The 17,141-nt window shown below is 41.0% G+C and overlaps 1 protein-coding gene across 1 annotated transcript in view; it reads right to left on the bottom strand.

The window, feature by feature from the left end:
• Positions 1-17,141, bottom strand: part of ipo11 (importin 11) — a 196,512-nt gene that overhangs the window by 69,267 nt on the left and 110,104 nt on the right. The gene's annotated exons all lie outside the window — the stretch shown is intronic.

Raw genomic sequence — 17,141 nt, 5'->3', positions numbered from 1 at the left:
GCGCACTCTGCTTTGGTTTTGCATTGTTTTGTATATTGTACAGTATATTGTGTATTTTGTTCTGTTATTATTACAGCTTAAGACAACGTCAGGAACACAGTCACACTTTATTACTTGCACTAAACTCTTCTTCTGTCAAATGACACATCGCCCAAAGCCCCATAGTCCACACTCCACAGCGACCCTTTGTACAGTTGCACTCGTGTACTCGGGTATGGAAGAATCATTACAATTGAATAAGCATAGGTTCAAACACTTATTAGTGCTTCCTTATAACATAAGAGATTTGTATAAACACAATAGGGGGTTACCTCACCAGAACTGTGGGCACACTGTTTATCCAGCGTGATAACATGTCTATATGAGCAGTGCTCCTGTGTTTATTGTGGGCAATTCCACTGCAGGATTCCCTGGCACTCTGACTGCAATACCACTGTAATACAAACAAGGTTACGCTATGCACACTACACAGTGTCAGATTGATCCTTTAAATTGTGTGTGATCAAGGACATACAGTACGTGTTTCATTGTGACCACAACAGGCTGTGTCTGTCTAAGGGTTGGATAAACAACATTTATTCTATTTCACATTTAGTGAGAGTAAGGGATGCCATTACTGCCATCTTATCAACAGACAGACCGCCACAGTTAGATTATTAGAACATAGTGATGTTAACTGCCTGTAATTTATGTCTCAACTACCACAAAGTGAAAGATGTTGTTAAAGACACATCTAAATTATTCAGCATGCCTTGGCCGCTGTACCATCATTAACTGGGCGTTAAATAATTCTTATTCTTAGTTTGTCTCTCAGGTTTTCCAGTCTCAAATTAATAATGAGTGGACCTTCACAGCCAAAGAATGATTATATTTGATTATGATTATTATTATAATTAGTCTCAGGAAGACAGGAACTAAGCCTAAGCCTAAGACTATACAGTAGTATACATTCCCTTAATCAGCTGATGAAGAATGCACAGACATAAATGAACCACCCAAACTGCTCTATTTGGCCCTTCCTTGCAACATAGCAGAGGGAGAAAGACAAAGGGAAAAAACAGATTTAGTCAAGACGACAAAGAGGCAATAATAATGCATAATAATGCATTATTTCCAACAAAATAAAAGGGAAAAACAGCAGCATTGCCGAGTAATACAAGGTACACAATAAAACAGGCCACAGTGAAAAATAAGTCTTCAATAAATATTTAAAGCCCTCTAGTGAGTGAGCAGAGCAAATATGAAGGGCTGTTCCAGAGTCTAGGGCAAGCTGCTGCAAAGGCCCGGTCAACCCTGTATCTTGTTTTGGGCACGATCAAGAGCTACTGGTCAGCTGACCTCAGAGCTCTGGCTGGCATGTATGACTTTATGAGCACTGTTAAATATGGGGGGCAGCCTGTTTTGGGCTTTACAATTTAGGCATTTAGCAGACGCTCTTAAACCAGAGCGATTTACAGTAAGCAAGAACAAAGAGCATGGAATACATCAAATACATAAAAATAGTCATCATGAATCATACGTAAGCTAAGAACCTAACAGTGGAATATCTATATAATGAAACCATGCGTATACACTATAGAATGCTATGTCTACATAAATGCTTTTTAAGTTACATAAGTTGAGCCTATGCATACGCCTGTAGGTCGTCGAGGCTAGGGCAAGTGCTACGGCAAATGCTATGGGCTAAGATGGAGTCTGAAGAGGTGGGATTTCAGACTACGGCAAAAGATTTGGTGAGTCTGCAGTTCTGATTGCTATGTGAAGTGCATTCCATAGTTTTGGAGCCAGAAGGGAGAAGAGTTTTGGAAGTGTGGAGTGTTGTCCCAGCGTTTTTAGTGTAGGCACAGTACTTCCAGCCTCGGCAGCGTTCTAAAGAACATGCACATCATGACCTCCCCTGTTGGGAACCTTTTGCACCTTTAAAGTAGCTATAATAATAAGCAATAATATGTTTGTTTTTTGTTTATTTTATATTTTCAGACAATGAGTAAAACACGCCCAAAAAAATGTAGTCTCTGTGACACATCTAGGGGTCACAGTCTGCATTCTAAGATGCAGCTTTGTCGAAAAAAAACCTTCTGAAATGACTAACCAATCAGGAAGTAGACAGGCTAATCGACCAATGACAAAGCTTGTAGGAAAATCTTTGAATGCAGATTGCGGCCCCTAGCAGTTTAGCTGGCTGTCTGAATACAAAAAAATAGGTAATGTAAAATTCCCCCCTGTCAGGTGAAAAGAAGCAGCTTGGACTCCTCATGAAGCATGAGGTCAGTCCGCTGCCCCCCCAGGTTGGCAGAGGAAGTGTAGCGCCCGGGATTACATTCGATAATTGACACAGGGTGAAAAAAAATGGGTTGCAAAATCGTGAGACAAAACATATTTAGGAAACGATCGCGAGGTAAGCAAGCACAAGTATCTTTCCCGTTTTTTTCCCGGAACGGAACGGAGGGGGGGGGCTTACAGAGTAAAAGCGGGCGAGCGTTTATTTTGAAAGAAATCCCAGCGCTGATTGTGTTAACGTGTCATGGCACCAGAATAACAGATAATGGGGAGCCAGGTGACAGAAAGATGGATAGATGGAGTGATGATGAGCGGTGGAAGGTGTGGTAATGACACATGTAAGGGGGAGGGTGGAGAGGAGATGTAAGGGACAAGAGGTCGAGAGGGGAAGCATACAGTAGAAACTAGGGATGTGCCGATGAGACATTTTGGCCGATATCGATATACACACACGCGCAATCATGCATGAAAGCAGAAAATGGCATCGGCTTGAAAGTAAAATTCTGTCAGGGTTTCCTGGCTGTGCACCCGGTAAAATGATCCAAGAGATTGAGACAGTGCGTGCTTCTTCTTTTCGAAGGGTTACTGATCCAAACGCTTAGAATAGTTGTTTATTTCCACCGCTTTCTAAAGCTCACACCCGATTACACAAAAGAGATTCAAGAGTTTTTTTTATTGGTCACTCACTCACACAGGTACAAGCAGCGAAAGGAAGATTATATCACTGCAATATTATTTTTACTTTTATTTATTTGTGTTAGCAATTGACAGATCCTAGGAGGGTGTGACATTATCTCTGCTGAAATGTCAACATACTTATGTATGTTGACATTTCATGCCAAGTAAGCACTTACAGGTACAAACCTTGCCCATGCCATCACATCAGAAGACGTGCTATATGTATGTATGTATGTATATATATATATATACATATATATACATATACATATACATACATATATACACACACACACACACACACACACACACACACACACACACACACACACACACACACACATACACTTAACAATGGTTTCAACACAGACATATTTTTAGAGTACATTGTGCTTCAGTATGTTGACAAGCTTCATGAAAATGCCAATTTTTCCAGCTCGTAACTGGTGCACTGACCATGGTATTACTGTGCTTAACTGACCAGCCAACTGGCCTGAACTGAACCCCACAGAGAATCTAGGTTGTATTGTCAAGAGGAAGGTGTGAGACATAAGACTGAACAATACAAATTGAATTACGGCTGTTATCAAAGCAAACCTGGGCTTCCATAACACCTCTACAGTGCCACAGACTGACTCACCTCTAAGCCACGCCCCGTTGATGAAATAATTTGTTCAAAAGTAACCCAGACCAAGTATTAACTGCATACATTAATATACTTTTCAGAGGGTCGATATTTCATCGTTTAAAAAAAAAGAACTTTTACACAATGTTCTAATTCATTGAGATGGACCTGTGTGTGTGTGTGTGTGTGTGTGTTTGTGAGAGTCATAGACGGGCCTGGACTCCAGACAAACAGAGATCACCATATATGGGTATGATAGACAGACAGAAAGACAGATAATAGTAGATCGACGGTGCAATGGGAATTGCATAACTGGAGGGGCATCATTCCCAACAAGCATCAGGGTGACAATGTGAATAGTTATTTGAAGCAGATGGCACACGGGAGTGGCACTAGTTGTGCTGCTGCCAAACTACCAGGGAGGTAGTTAGGAAATCGTTGCAATTACCGCTTTCCGTTGGGAGAGAGAGATACAGTGGATATGAAACTTGGGGATCGTAGCTGGAATGCAGCGTGAAAAAGGCCATCTTTTTAGAGGTCTGCTGAAAACAACGCTTGTTTCGGTTTTATGGTACAGCCTTCCTCTGTGGGATTAATTTTGCAGTAACTCAAGGCTATATAGACGCATTTCCAGACAACGTCACACTGATAAGAACTAGTAGCAGGTCGGGAAGGGAACCTCATTAGATGCAATGTAAAAGTGGTCACAACACTGAAGTGAAAAATGCATTCCATCAAACTGTCAGATGGCGTTTTTCTCCCAGTGTGGAAGAAGGTGGTTTAGGATGGCTGTTTACTGTGATCTCTCACTCTTCTTGAAATATATACCTTGGATTATGTTGTGTCAACTTGTGTGTGTATAAACAATTAGTGATTCTCAAAGCAGTTGTCCCCCAAACCCCACCTCCAGTCGCTGAGGGAGCGCTCCCTTCAATCACGGCATAAGAGTATGCCTAATAGAGCAGCTGTATCCCCTCAAACCTAATTTATGTTCCACCGTGCGAAGGTGTTGCGCACAGAGAACCGCCGAGTACAGCAGACCTCCAAAGCTCACAACGCTCACATCCACAATGCAATGTGAGCTTGAATGTCAGCTGTTCTTCCCATTCCCCATAGACGTTTCAAAAATTATTTATTTATTTAAAGACCGTTAAGCCTCGGACAAAGTCAACTCGGATGGTGACAAACACAAATCTTTGGGTCGAACAAATAATTAGAACGAAGAAAAACAACAAATAAAGTGTTGTACCCTGCCTTTTTCTTCTTCTTTCTAATTACACCATCCGAGTTGGCTTTGTCCAAGGCTTTAAAGGTCTTTAAATACTTTCTGAAACGTCTATGGGAAAAGAATCATCCACCGGGCCGCTTGTCAGGGGCGGGACTGCGACGCTCTATACCGTTGCGGTGTGAAGTATACACGTCTCGTCTAGGAGCATCTCACCAGCCAACACAAGAGGAGGTTGAAGAAACCAGCGCTGCCCAAAACAACAGGTTTGGGGATCTGTTGGGAATTTATTACATGAAACCGGCAACCGGCGTCTCAAAGTCCGAGTGTGCAAGTATGCATGTCCAAAGAAGTAGGCTTTGACCAAACCTATACTACCGGTACTTGCCCAAGATAAGTTCTCACCAAACATTTGTCAAACTCTGTTGTAAAGCAGCAGTCTCCAATATTGGGCAGGGGTCAACACACAATTATTAGAGGTTGACCCAGCTGACCGAACTGACTAAAGGAGGTGTGATTTATGTTAATGCTGCAATACAATTTCTCAATCTGCTGGCCACAGCCAGGTAATGATAATGAATGCCAGACATCTGCTACATAATGTATGCCAGGAGCCTATTAGTCAGCACATCAGTCTGCATGAATATTCAACACTACACTGACACAGAGCTGCATTGCAACATAACAGAGATGAAGGCAGTCAAAGCACGTTGAGGTTGAGTTGTGTGAAAATGGCATTTAGAGTGAGTGAGTGAGTGGGGGCTGTCATGATTGCACATTGAGTTGTTGATTAATTGTCACATGAATACATGCGATTATTAATTATTAATTGTGTACTTGGCATTGGCAATTGGAACTTTATCATGAATATACATTTCTATTCTGTTTGCCTTTTAGGTTTCGTAATAAAAAGGTACATGGCAGATATGACAAATAACTGAAATACTAAAGTGCAGAGTTCAAGAACAGACAATTAATGATAGATTTGTTTCTTGTGCAGTGCAATTAAATATTAAATTAATTCATGTAATGGTTATTATTACATGGGAAGTGCATAATTATAAGTAATTGCACCATACAATTCCGTAGTTACCTACTATCAGATTTCCCTGAGCAGGCAGACAAAGACACAACCAAAGGTGAAATTAAATCCAGAAGTGGGAGATAAAATAATCAACTAGAATTTGAACTAGATAGTGAACTAGATACTGGTAGTATAGACAAGACAATGGTGCTATCTGTGAATGTGCATCTAATTTTGAGTGGTGGCAATCCTGTTTCCGCATTTATGTCTGATTGGAATCTACAATATTCAAGGCAAAGTCTTTGCGGTATGCTTTGCAGGGGAAGCATGTCCATCTCTGTTAACCCCCGTATCTGTGTCATAATGAATGATGATCATATCATGTTATTATTCTGCCTTTCATTGCCATTTCCTCATTCGTTCTCCTCTTTTAGCCAGACTGGTAGCCTGTAGATGGATGGATGGATGCTATTCATAATTCTCATCACCAAATGCCTAGGCTCAAATGCTTACAATAATACATTTTTTCTCATTCCATTTGTATTGATTTTTATATATATAAGGTACTGTCAAAACAAATTATTACATTTACGTAAAGAACTATTTATACCGTTATATAAATCCTTGGTGAGATCACAACTTCAATTTGCAGGCTCAGTCAGGTGCCCTTACAAAATCAAATACATAGAGAAAATAGAGAAGGTTCAGAGAAGGGCTATACTTAATACCAGGGTTGAAAGAAGTGTCATATGATGAAAGGTTAAGAGTAAGACACTTACAGTTACCAACGTGTACAGGAGGCACAGAGGAGATATGATCGAGGTCTATAAACTTCATAGTTCACCAGATATATGACTTTTTACAGCCAAGCCATTTCTGGGACAGCAGGTATGAGTTCAGAGGGAATTCCCTTAAACTCTTACCTCTAAACTGTCATTCAGAAAAGAGAAAGAATGCCTTTAAACTTAGAGCTGTCAGAGCATGGAATAAACTTCCGGAGGAAGTGGTCCAGGTTTTTTCAGTCAACACTTTTAAGAAGTGTTGTTCAACTAAAGACTTTTTGTATAACTACAGGGTCATTTTGTTTGTAGGCATATTACAGTATTAATAGATCAGGACAAGGCCTTGGAGCCTACAAAAGCCTGCTGATTCACATTACAGCACACTGTATTTTGACATATCTTGGGGTCCTACCTGTAGACAATAATATGTGCAAATATGATGTAATTGAATCCAAACAGTAGGCCTATAGGTATATAGGTGGACAATGGTGCAGGGGACTTTTCTGCATTTTTATTTGAAAATTCATTTCATGACTTTTGAGGTGAAAGTAGAACTTATGACCATCCATTTCATGAAGCGGACAAGTCAAAGTTAATGGAAGAACAAGTTTTTGTCCTACCACTGACAGATAGTAGGATCAGTATTAAAGGAGAATATTTTGAAGAAAAGTCCACGTTTAGCTATTTCCGACTATAATAAAGCCTTATATAAAAGGTTGCTGATTCACAATAGAACCAAATATTGGCATCCTGGTTGCTTTAGGGGCAGAGGGCACTACCCAAAGCCCAGAAAAGAGCACATGTGTGCATGTGTAGTATGCACCGATTTTGGGGTGGTCTTTTTTGGGCATCCCCTGTGCCATTTCACATCAGAAATAACCAACTATAGCAGACCTATGTTCCACAATAACTTGGCCCGTATCCTTGGTTAGTAAAATAAGAAATACATTCTCATTACCATGTATACATAAAAATCACACCCGTGTGAACTGAAGTGAGGGCGCTGTTATCATTGTACATCATCCATCATCCATTATTTTTGTAGAACAAAAATAGCCGATTTGCTCGTCTATGTAACTTCTCCACCCATTGTCAATGGGAATTTAATGTTTATGTAAGACGAAAATCTACACTATAGCTGAATATCAAAAAATATATATATTTATTTGGGGACTTTGAGGCAAAAGGGCAGGTACCCAAGCACCAACCACCAACCCCCCCTTTGCGCATGCCTGTATATGATGTAAAAACAACCAGCAGGTAGAACATGATTGACCGTCTTTCAGGGTAGGCCTTTTTTGCAGTGATGGCCACTTTGTGGATGACTTTCATGACTTTTGCAGTAAAGGTAAAATTTCTGACTATCCATTTCATGAAGAGGGTATCTTAAAGATATGAAAAAAAGAATGTCACATTGTTGATAAAGAGTAGGACCAAAATTACAAGAGAATATTGCTCAGAATTTGTACTACCCCATTTCAGAAGAGTATCACCAGGATTACAAGGGAACATTCCTCAGAAATGTAATTTCCGCCTATAGAAAGTCCTTATATAAAAGGCTGCTGATTCAACATAAAATAAAATAAAATATTTGCATTCTGATTGTTCTGGGATGTAGGCATAGTGCCTGTAGAACATCTATGCAAGTATGATGTAAAAACAACCAACAGGTAGAAAATGGCAAAGGATTTTCTTGGAACTCCATCTTTCATAGTAGGCTTTTTTTTTGCCTATATGGTGAGTCACTTCATGGATCAATTTCATGACCTTTGCAGTAAAAGTAAATCTCGGGACAATTCATTTCATGAAGGGGACATCCTAAAGATATGAAAAAACTATGTCCCGTTTTGTTCTACCTCGGGGAGGGGTATAGTCAACTTTTGGGGCTTTTTTTCCTGCACTATATGTATATGTATAAGAAAGAAAACTGTGCATTTTAACATGTATATTATGTGTATGTTTACGAGTCTGGCATAGAGGATTTCATCCTGTGCTGGAAATCTTTTCAATACATTTCAATAAATAAAATGTCAATAAAGTGGGTATTGAACGCAATACCCCCGTGTCAATAGGTCTTTCAGGTCTGATCTCACATGAGTAGCGACTAGCAAGTACTGTATTCCAAATCTGCCAAGAAAGAGAATGGATCATGCCGCAAACTGTAGCCTACAGGTAAAAAGGGCATGTGAGAACTCCTGTCCCACTTCTTATGCCTGCAACTTACGTTGCAGACAATGTAACGGTATTTATATCTGAACATGGCTTTAAAGTCATACTTTGTAACATTCATTGCAGTAGTCTTTTTTACTGGCAGTGCAAGTGCCCAAGGTTATTTTGGAATGTCCTCATGAATGGCATTTAATAAATATAAAATACATAAATAATATATATATATATATTGGCTGTGCATGTTTTCTTGGTTGTAATGTGGAGACATATCTGTCATTAAGTAACATATTACATGTCGTTTGATCACATTCCATATTTTCTGCACTCCATGAGTTCCACATTAATGGTAGTTCAACTCAGCAATAATTGATGAAAGAGAAAAGCTGTATAAAGCATAACCAAGATTGATCACACAAGCAAAAATGCACAGTTAGGTTTATTAAGCCAACAGGAAAGACTAGTTTCTGCTCTACTTGCACTGTATGTCTAAAATGAGCTCCCTAGTGCCTCTACTCAGAGGATTTCCCTGGCCCTTCTACTCAAATCATTTTTGTGGGAAGCCCTGCGTGTGGTAGTGAAACAAGATCACCTGGTTAATAATGTAGTCCTCGCTGCATGCATTTTAATTGCAAATTGCAATTGTGACTAGTAACAAATTAGGCAAATGCCTGTTGGAAACGATGCCCATTGGGAAAGCATGCCCCTTCGGTTATTTACAATTTAAGAACAGCAGCTTCAGGGTTTTTCATGACCCGCTGGTCCCGCATGTGAGATAATAATCTGACTCGGCCCAGCCCGCCCCGCAGCACCACATACATTTTCACAACTCCACCTGGCCTGCAACCCGCCATCATTAAATGCACGTCAAATATGTCTTTGAACGTGGCTTTTATTTGTCACGGCGGGTTCCTGTGGGGACTAATATTGGCTCATGTGGCACACCCGTTATGCAATGCTCAGCCAATCACAGCCAAGAATGTGTCTGAGGACAGATGTTCACATGCATGCATGCAACTCCCATTAAAACGTGTAGAGTTGTTAAATATGTGACTCTACTGGCTCGCAGACTGATACTGTTGAATTGGAAACAAGCACAGGTTCCGACTCACACTTCACTTATGAGAGATGTTATGCACTACTTACAATTGGAAAAGATTAAGTTTGAATTGAGAGGGAGTGAAGATCGATTCTACCAGACATGGCAACTCTTCATTGAATATTTCAATAGGTGCACGCTAACCCCTCCTACACAATAGATAGCACAATAGAAAAAAAAAAGAAAAAAAAGGAACAGAGTGTTTTTTCTTTATTTTATTTTTTCTCATTTAAAAAAAGAATGTCTGTAATTCACTTAATTTACAACAACATGTTGGGAAAGTTTGAGAGCAAGAGTGTCTGTCCTGTTGTCTGTTTTGTTTGTCTGTTCACACTTTTCATGTTTATCACATTTATTTAGTTTTTATGTCTTTTTTATTATGTATTGTATGTGGAACATTTACATTGCCGGTTATTTCTTTCATTTTATTTAACAGAACTACTCATTATCATAGATAATATTCTGATGTTGTCATACAAAAAATGCCTAATAAAAACAGTATTAAAAAAAAAGAACGTGTAGAGTTGTTGTAATTATGAATGAAAACAAAAGAGCACGACCAGAAGAGGAGGGCTAAAGGAGAGTGAACGGACCGAGATCCGGTCTCAACACTGGGAATTTGGCAGTGACCTCAGAAACAAATTATAAGAATTATTATAATTTATATTCTTACCGATGGGTTCCACGATTTCTCGGTTATTACATACAATGATAAACAGTGACCTGTGATAATGGCACATGAGCCGGACCCAATAGACCATAATAAAACATGGAATCAGAGATCAGACATACGTGTCTCAGCTTTTATCTTCTTTTTTTAGGGGAGGGGGGGGGGATTCGCTAAGACCTCTAGTCTAGTGTACTAGGTATAGGAGAGAAATGAGAAATATAGCATAGTGTAAAGCTGTGTGTATGTAGCTTATAGGCTTACTGCAAGTGTGTTCACCAAGCTAAGAACACTGGTTAAGAGGCAGAGAATGGCTGAGTTTTTTACATTAGAATTTAACGCTTAATCCATAACTAATCCTTGTCAACTCAGCTCAAAATGTTCATTTTTCACGCTGATGGACCCTCGACACAGAGCTGTAGTGTAGTGTACACTCTACCCCTTTAAACATCAAAGTCCTCGACAGTCCAATCATTAATGATATATTAGGCTATCACAAGAATGGGGCCCCAATGATGACTGAAACAACCCCCGTGTGCCCGTTTTCAATCCTATTCCCAAGAGATTCTGGCTGAGGCAGTCTCGAGTCTTTGATATGGGATAAATGTGTATTTTAAGTGCAAAGTAGGTGGGTTCTGGCAATAGAAAGTGTTTATTAAAGCCTGGATTGACCTTTTAAGTGTGTGGGTGCAGAATGCGTGACTTTCATCAGAGGATAAATAACTTCAAAATGTGTTTACAGACTAATTTTGCATACAAAGGGTGCTTATTTTTCATTCGTAGCAGAGAACTGACAGTATGCATCGGGACTGATAGAACTGGGGCTTTTATTCCACACCGTCTATTGTCACTCGCTTTCAGTCTCTCCAGTCTGAGGACGGAGAAGTCTTAAGGGCCTTGCAAACAGGGAGCGAGGAACGCACACGTTGTTGCCTGGATGGATCAACGACAGGTCTGCTACAGGTCTGCTACAGGTCTGCTACTACAGGTCTGCTACAGGTCTGCTACTACAGGTCTGCTACAGGTCTGCTACAGGTCTGCTACTACAGGTCTGCTACAGGTCTGCTACTACAGGTCTGCTACAGGTCTGCTACAGGTCTGCCACAGGTCTGCTACTACAGGTCTGCTACAGGTCTGCTACAGGTCTTCTACAGGTCTGCTACTACAGGTCTGCTACAGGTCTGCTACTACAGGTCTGCTACAGGTCTGCTACTACAGGTCTGCTACAGGTCTGCTACAGGTCTGCTACTACAGGTCTGCTACAGGTCTGCTACTACAGGTCTGCTACAGGTCTGCTACAGGTCTGCTACTACAGGTCTGCTACAGGTCTGCTACTACAGGTCTGCTACAGGTCTGCTACAGGTCTGCTACTACAGGTCTGCTACAGGTCTGCTACAGGTCTGCTACAGGTCTGCTAAAGGTCTGCTACAGGTCTTCTACAGGTCTGCTCAAGAGGGGCGCGACAACGCAAGCGTAAAAGCTAAACCGAATCCAGGTCTGGTGAGTCGCGGAAAAGAGCACGCACGAAACAAATTCACGGGAGCGCACTCGGAGTGCTGTAAAGTTAGAAGTAGGGCTGTCATGATTATAGGCCTAATTAGGCCTAGTTAGAAGTTGCACATTTCACTGAATATGTCATGAGAAGGAAAGTAATGTAAATTCCAATAATAACACCCAATTGTAGTCTGATGTTCAATGCTGGCGGAGGTATAATGTATAGGTGAAATATTTGAATCTGCTGCAATGTGTGTCGTCTTGCTCACTTACATACATGTAGCCTCCAAACTTGATATGGCACTTTGCTTACCATGTAGGGCAGGGGTTCTCAACGTTTTTGGCTGGGGACCCCCGGAAATGCTTTGGCCATGTCTCGCGACCCCTGCCCCGCCCCTCTCCCCACCACCAATACAAACTGACTGCTAAAATAACCTTAATAATAGAGAAAACCAGATATAATCATTAAGGAAAGTGTATGCATGCACCACGTACTATGTAAACTATTATTGTTTTTTAATAATTTGGGGACCCCCCAAAATAATTTGGCAACCCCCCCCCCCACACACACACACACTGATGTAGGACACCATAAAGTCCCCTGGACTTTTATGTGTTATCCTTTTAGCCTTAATGTCTGACTGTACCTTGTGCGGTTTACATTTCTGACTGATAAAGTATTCAATCAATCAAAACCAATCAAAAAAATCTATTACGTTTGAGGTACCCTGACATGTTCCATGGCCAGGACTAAGAAAAAAACTATCTAAATAACATTATGTGAAGCCACTCTAACATGTCTCATGTGTGTTACTAAAGGGTGGCGGTAGCTCATGGGTAGAGTGGCTGAGATGGAAACCACAAGGTTGCCAATTCGAACCCGGGCTCCCCCAGAGTTACTGTCGAAGTGTCCTTGAGCAAGACACTGAACCCCGAATTGCTCTTGATGTGCTGGTTGGCGCCTTGCATGGTTTCCCCCCCCGTCATCGGTGTATGAATGGGTGGATGTAATGCACAATCTATGTAAAGCGCCTTGGATAAAGGCACTAGATGAATATATAAATGCACCAAATATACTAATGATACCTGAATATGAATGAGTAAAGCACTGAAGGATGGACGGTATAGGGCTTGAAAAGTTCTACAACAGACAGGCTTGGAGTCAAACTTTAACTATTGAAAAATAGCAGGTCTACAAGCTCATAGCGCACCACCGAGTGGCGCTATTTTTGAAAACTTTCAAAAATAGCTTTCAGAAAACTGTCAGGATGTAGAAGACATTTTTTTAATCTGATCTCAGGTCAGAATGGGTTAAATGCAAATGAAGCCCGGAAATGCCAGTCCTCTAGGTGAGTCCACCTCCTATGAGGCGCACCACAAATTGCCTGGAGCGACAGGCGATCACAAACTATCCACAGCAGCCAGGAGGGGGTTTCCGCAGGCCAATGGAAGACTTCACGGGGAAAACGCAAAGGACACCGCTCAAGGTGCAGCTACGAGCCTCTTCCCCTGCAGGCCAAGACGGGAAACCATCCCAGATCAGGGACTTTATACAGAGATGTGAAGACATCTGTGGTGGAAGGTTGACATTCAACCATACTTGAAGCAAAGACCCCTGCGGGAGAATGCTCTTTTCAGGTGTGATGCTAAAAGAGAAGGTGTATATACAGTATCTGGCGCCTAAAATGCATTGAGGAAAGAGAACTTTATTATGTCCATGTTTCACCAAAATGCTGCTTTCTCTGTACTGGCAAGAAAAGAGAAAGTCTATTACAGCCAAACATGGTGGCTGATGAAAAGCAACATGGCTGCATCTCTAGGTAGTGTAGTGATGTGTGTTATTACAGGGGTTCTCAACCTTTTTGGCTCAGGACCCCCGGAAATGCTTTTGCCATGTCTCACGACCCACGTCCCGCCCACCTCCAATACAAATTGATCACGAGAGAAAATGCATCATAAATAAATACTGAAACCAAATAAAATCATTAAGGAAAGTTACTATGTAAACTCTTAATTTCCATTTTCCAGCCATTCAGTTGCAATTAATTATTTTATTTTATTTTTGAAAATAATCTGGGGACCCCCCCACAATAGTTTGATGACGCCTGAAGGGGTCGCGACCGCCAGGTTGAGAACCCCTGTGTTATTAGATAATTTCAGGAAGCTGGCTAAATGAACCAAACACTAAAACAATAACACTATTTTTTTATTTTGTTATTTACCAGCGATGTCTCAGGTCAGTGTAGATTTTGACAGCATTTGTATTGTGACCATAGGTCGCAGTTTACTATGAAACCTGCAAAACCTGTCAGTCAGTCCGTCTGTCCGTCCGTCACACCTCGTGACACGCTCCATATATGGCCAATACAGAATTAATTCAATATGTTGATCTGACCTCATCACACCCTGTACACTGCCCCTGCTGCCACCACCTGTTCTGATTCCATGTTGATCTGACCTCATCAAACCCTGTACACTCAAGACACTTCATATATGGCCAGACCTCATCAAACCCTCTACACTCAAGAGTAAGACACTCCATATATGGCCAGCCCTCATCAAACCCTGTACACTCAAGACACTCCATATATGGCCAGACCTCATCAAAACCTGTACACTCAAGACACTACCACCGCTGCCACCGTTAGATCTCCATATATGGAGCTGACCTGTTCTGACATTCCATATGTTTATCTGACATAATGAATTGCATTTTTATGGAATTTTTCGGAACGTGATACATACAACCAAACATAACACAACTTCTTCTCCACTCGTCCATCCCTAACATTATAGTCTAGTTTTTATTTGTTGACGAAATTGTCAATAGATTTAGTCATCAACCTTAGTTATTTCATTTCTAGTTTTCGTCAGCGAAAACCAAATCATCATAGTTTTAGTCAGCAAAATGTACAGGTAGGCAATGGAGGTTTAGAGTGATACTTAATGTGTGAGTGTTTAGAGAGAAAGGATGTAGCTTTAAGAGATACACCACACAGGTATACAGTAACAGGGAGTGGTGTGTGTGTGTGTGTGTGTGTGTGTGTGTGTGTGTGTGTGTGTGTGTGTGTACACATAAGGCAAAAGGTACTGTTATCCTTATGGATATCCTCTAGGCCAGAGTATGCTCAAGTGAGCAAAATACGCACGTGATAAGGATGGGGATGAGTGCAAGGTTTGATGGAAGATTTAACAGCTCAATGTGAAAGATGCATACTTCTATTAGGCTTAGTCACTTCCTGCCGGTGTCAAATGAGACTATTATTATTCTTCCCCACAAGGCAGAAGGCCCTTATCTCTGACACTGTAAAAATGTAATTATGTGTCTGGAGTAATTGCTTGGGGAGAGGCGTAGTAAGCCAACCGGGAATATGAAGAAAGCGGGGCATACGTGTTATATATCTAAACTTTCCTACAGTATGTATCTATATTGACGACCGGCAAATTGGTGCAGAGTGAGGAATTCACTTCATACTACATTCCACATTATCGATTGGGTGTAGCTGGCAGCCTGGCAGATAAGGATCATCTCACACAGAGAGACATGCAGAGAGAGTGAGAGAAACCATAGTGCCATGACAGCATAGTGCATCAAGCACTATGCTATAATGTTATTAAAACACAGTTGGGATTCCCAGAGCTCTCAGAGAGGACATGGCAATAAGAGTATGGATTGAGATGGAGTCAAGGCAGGGGCTTGTTACAGCTGACACCCAGCTGAAAAGAACGATAAGTCGAATTGAGTCTCTTGCTCAGTAGGGAAAACTCAAACCAAATCTGCGCGTGTCACCCCTGCCCATTTTGATAGGCTGGAATGGCTTATGGTTGACGACAGAGTACAGCATCTTGCAATGGGTCCTGTCTACAAGATTCAAAATACTTTAAAACCGCCCTCAAAATGCACCTACGGACGGCTGCAATTCGAAACTGGCCCCCGGAATAGTCCCCCCACCCCCCTTGATTAGCAAAAGTGTGTTGTGGTCACACAAATCAGTAGTTTTCATCATGCAATCTATCCATTAGATTTTGAAACGGCATGTATGAGAAAAGTTGATATTTTGGCTTGAGGGTAAGCCTAGAGGAACGGTCATGGGGAGCATGAATGTGCTCAGGATGGTTCATGAAATGTGCAACAGTTTGATTATAATATGTACTGTGAGCAACTGGAAACTTGCTAAAGAAAATGCAATTGGGTTCATCATCATTGAGGAGCATGAAGGTGCACAGCAAACTCCATGGAATTCCAGACAGCAGTTGTCCAGATATATTTAGGGGGAATTAAGCTGTTGAACATATCAAAATCACCATCCTTAGTGCTAGACCATTAGGTCAAGACCGATATATCGATTTGGTCTATATTGGCCACTACTTTTTGGACGACATTGTAAACCTACTGTCCTTATTTTGGACATGTCATTCAAACGTTTGGCAAAAACAATCTACAGCTCACTACAGAAATCGGTGGCCTAGCACTCTCCAATATCGGGATCAGTCTGGCTGTAATCACCATGATGATGCCTTTAAAATCTTTGTCTGCTTCCCGTCTCATTCCTGCACCACCATTATCATTACCTACTTGCCCTGCTGTTAAGCAGTGCACATAGCGATATCCTTTGCCATGTATATTTATATCAATACAAGAAAGAAACATAGATTTATGCTTGTGAGTTCAAGGTAGGCTCCACAGAGCACCAGGCCCTGCACTGGACATGACAGTACAGTGATGCTCAATGTATGTGTGAGCACACGATAACACTGCTACAGATATTGCAACTAAACACATGTCTTCCCATAAAAAATGCCCAGTTCAGGTTGCTTCAATAGCCTTATTCAGTTAAACCTACACATACTTTTATACAGTTAACTGACAGATTATTTCAGTATGACAAATGTTCAGGAACGTCTGCAGAATTCTCTGTACAGCAAGGTGTGTTTACTGTATATTCATTTACAACAACAGTCACAATTTGATCCACTCTTATCCACTTTTTTTCTAGAACAACTTGAAAAGGAAGAGGCAGTCCTGCCAAATACATTTGTGGAATTCATTTAACTTCAGGCAAGACATGACCCCAAAAAGGAAAACATCAGTCATCATATT

The sequence above is a fragment of the Protomyctophum parallelum genome (assembly GCF_964188405.1).
Source record: "Protomyctophum parallelum genome assembly, chromosome: 15".
NCBI classification, from domain to species: Eukaryota; Metazoa; Chordata; class Actinopteri; order Myctophiformes; family Myctophidae; genus Protomyctophum; species Protomyctophum parallelum.
Note: the sequence above shows the minus strand (reverse complement) of the source record. Positions and strands in the feature narration are given on the sequence as shown.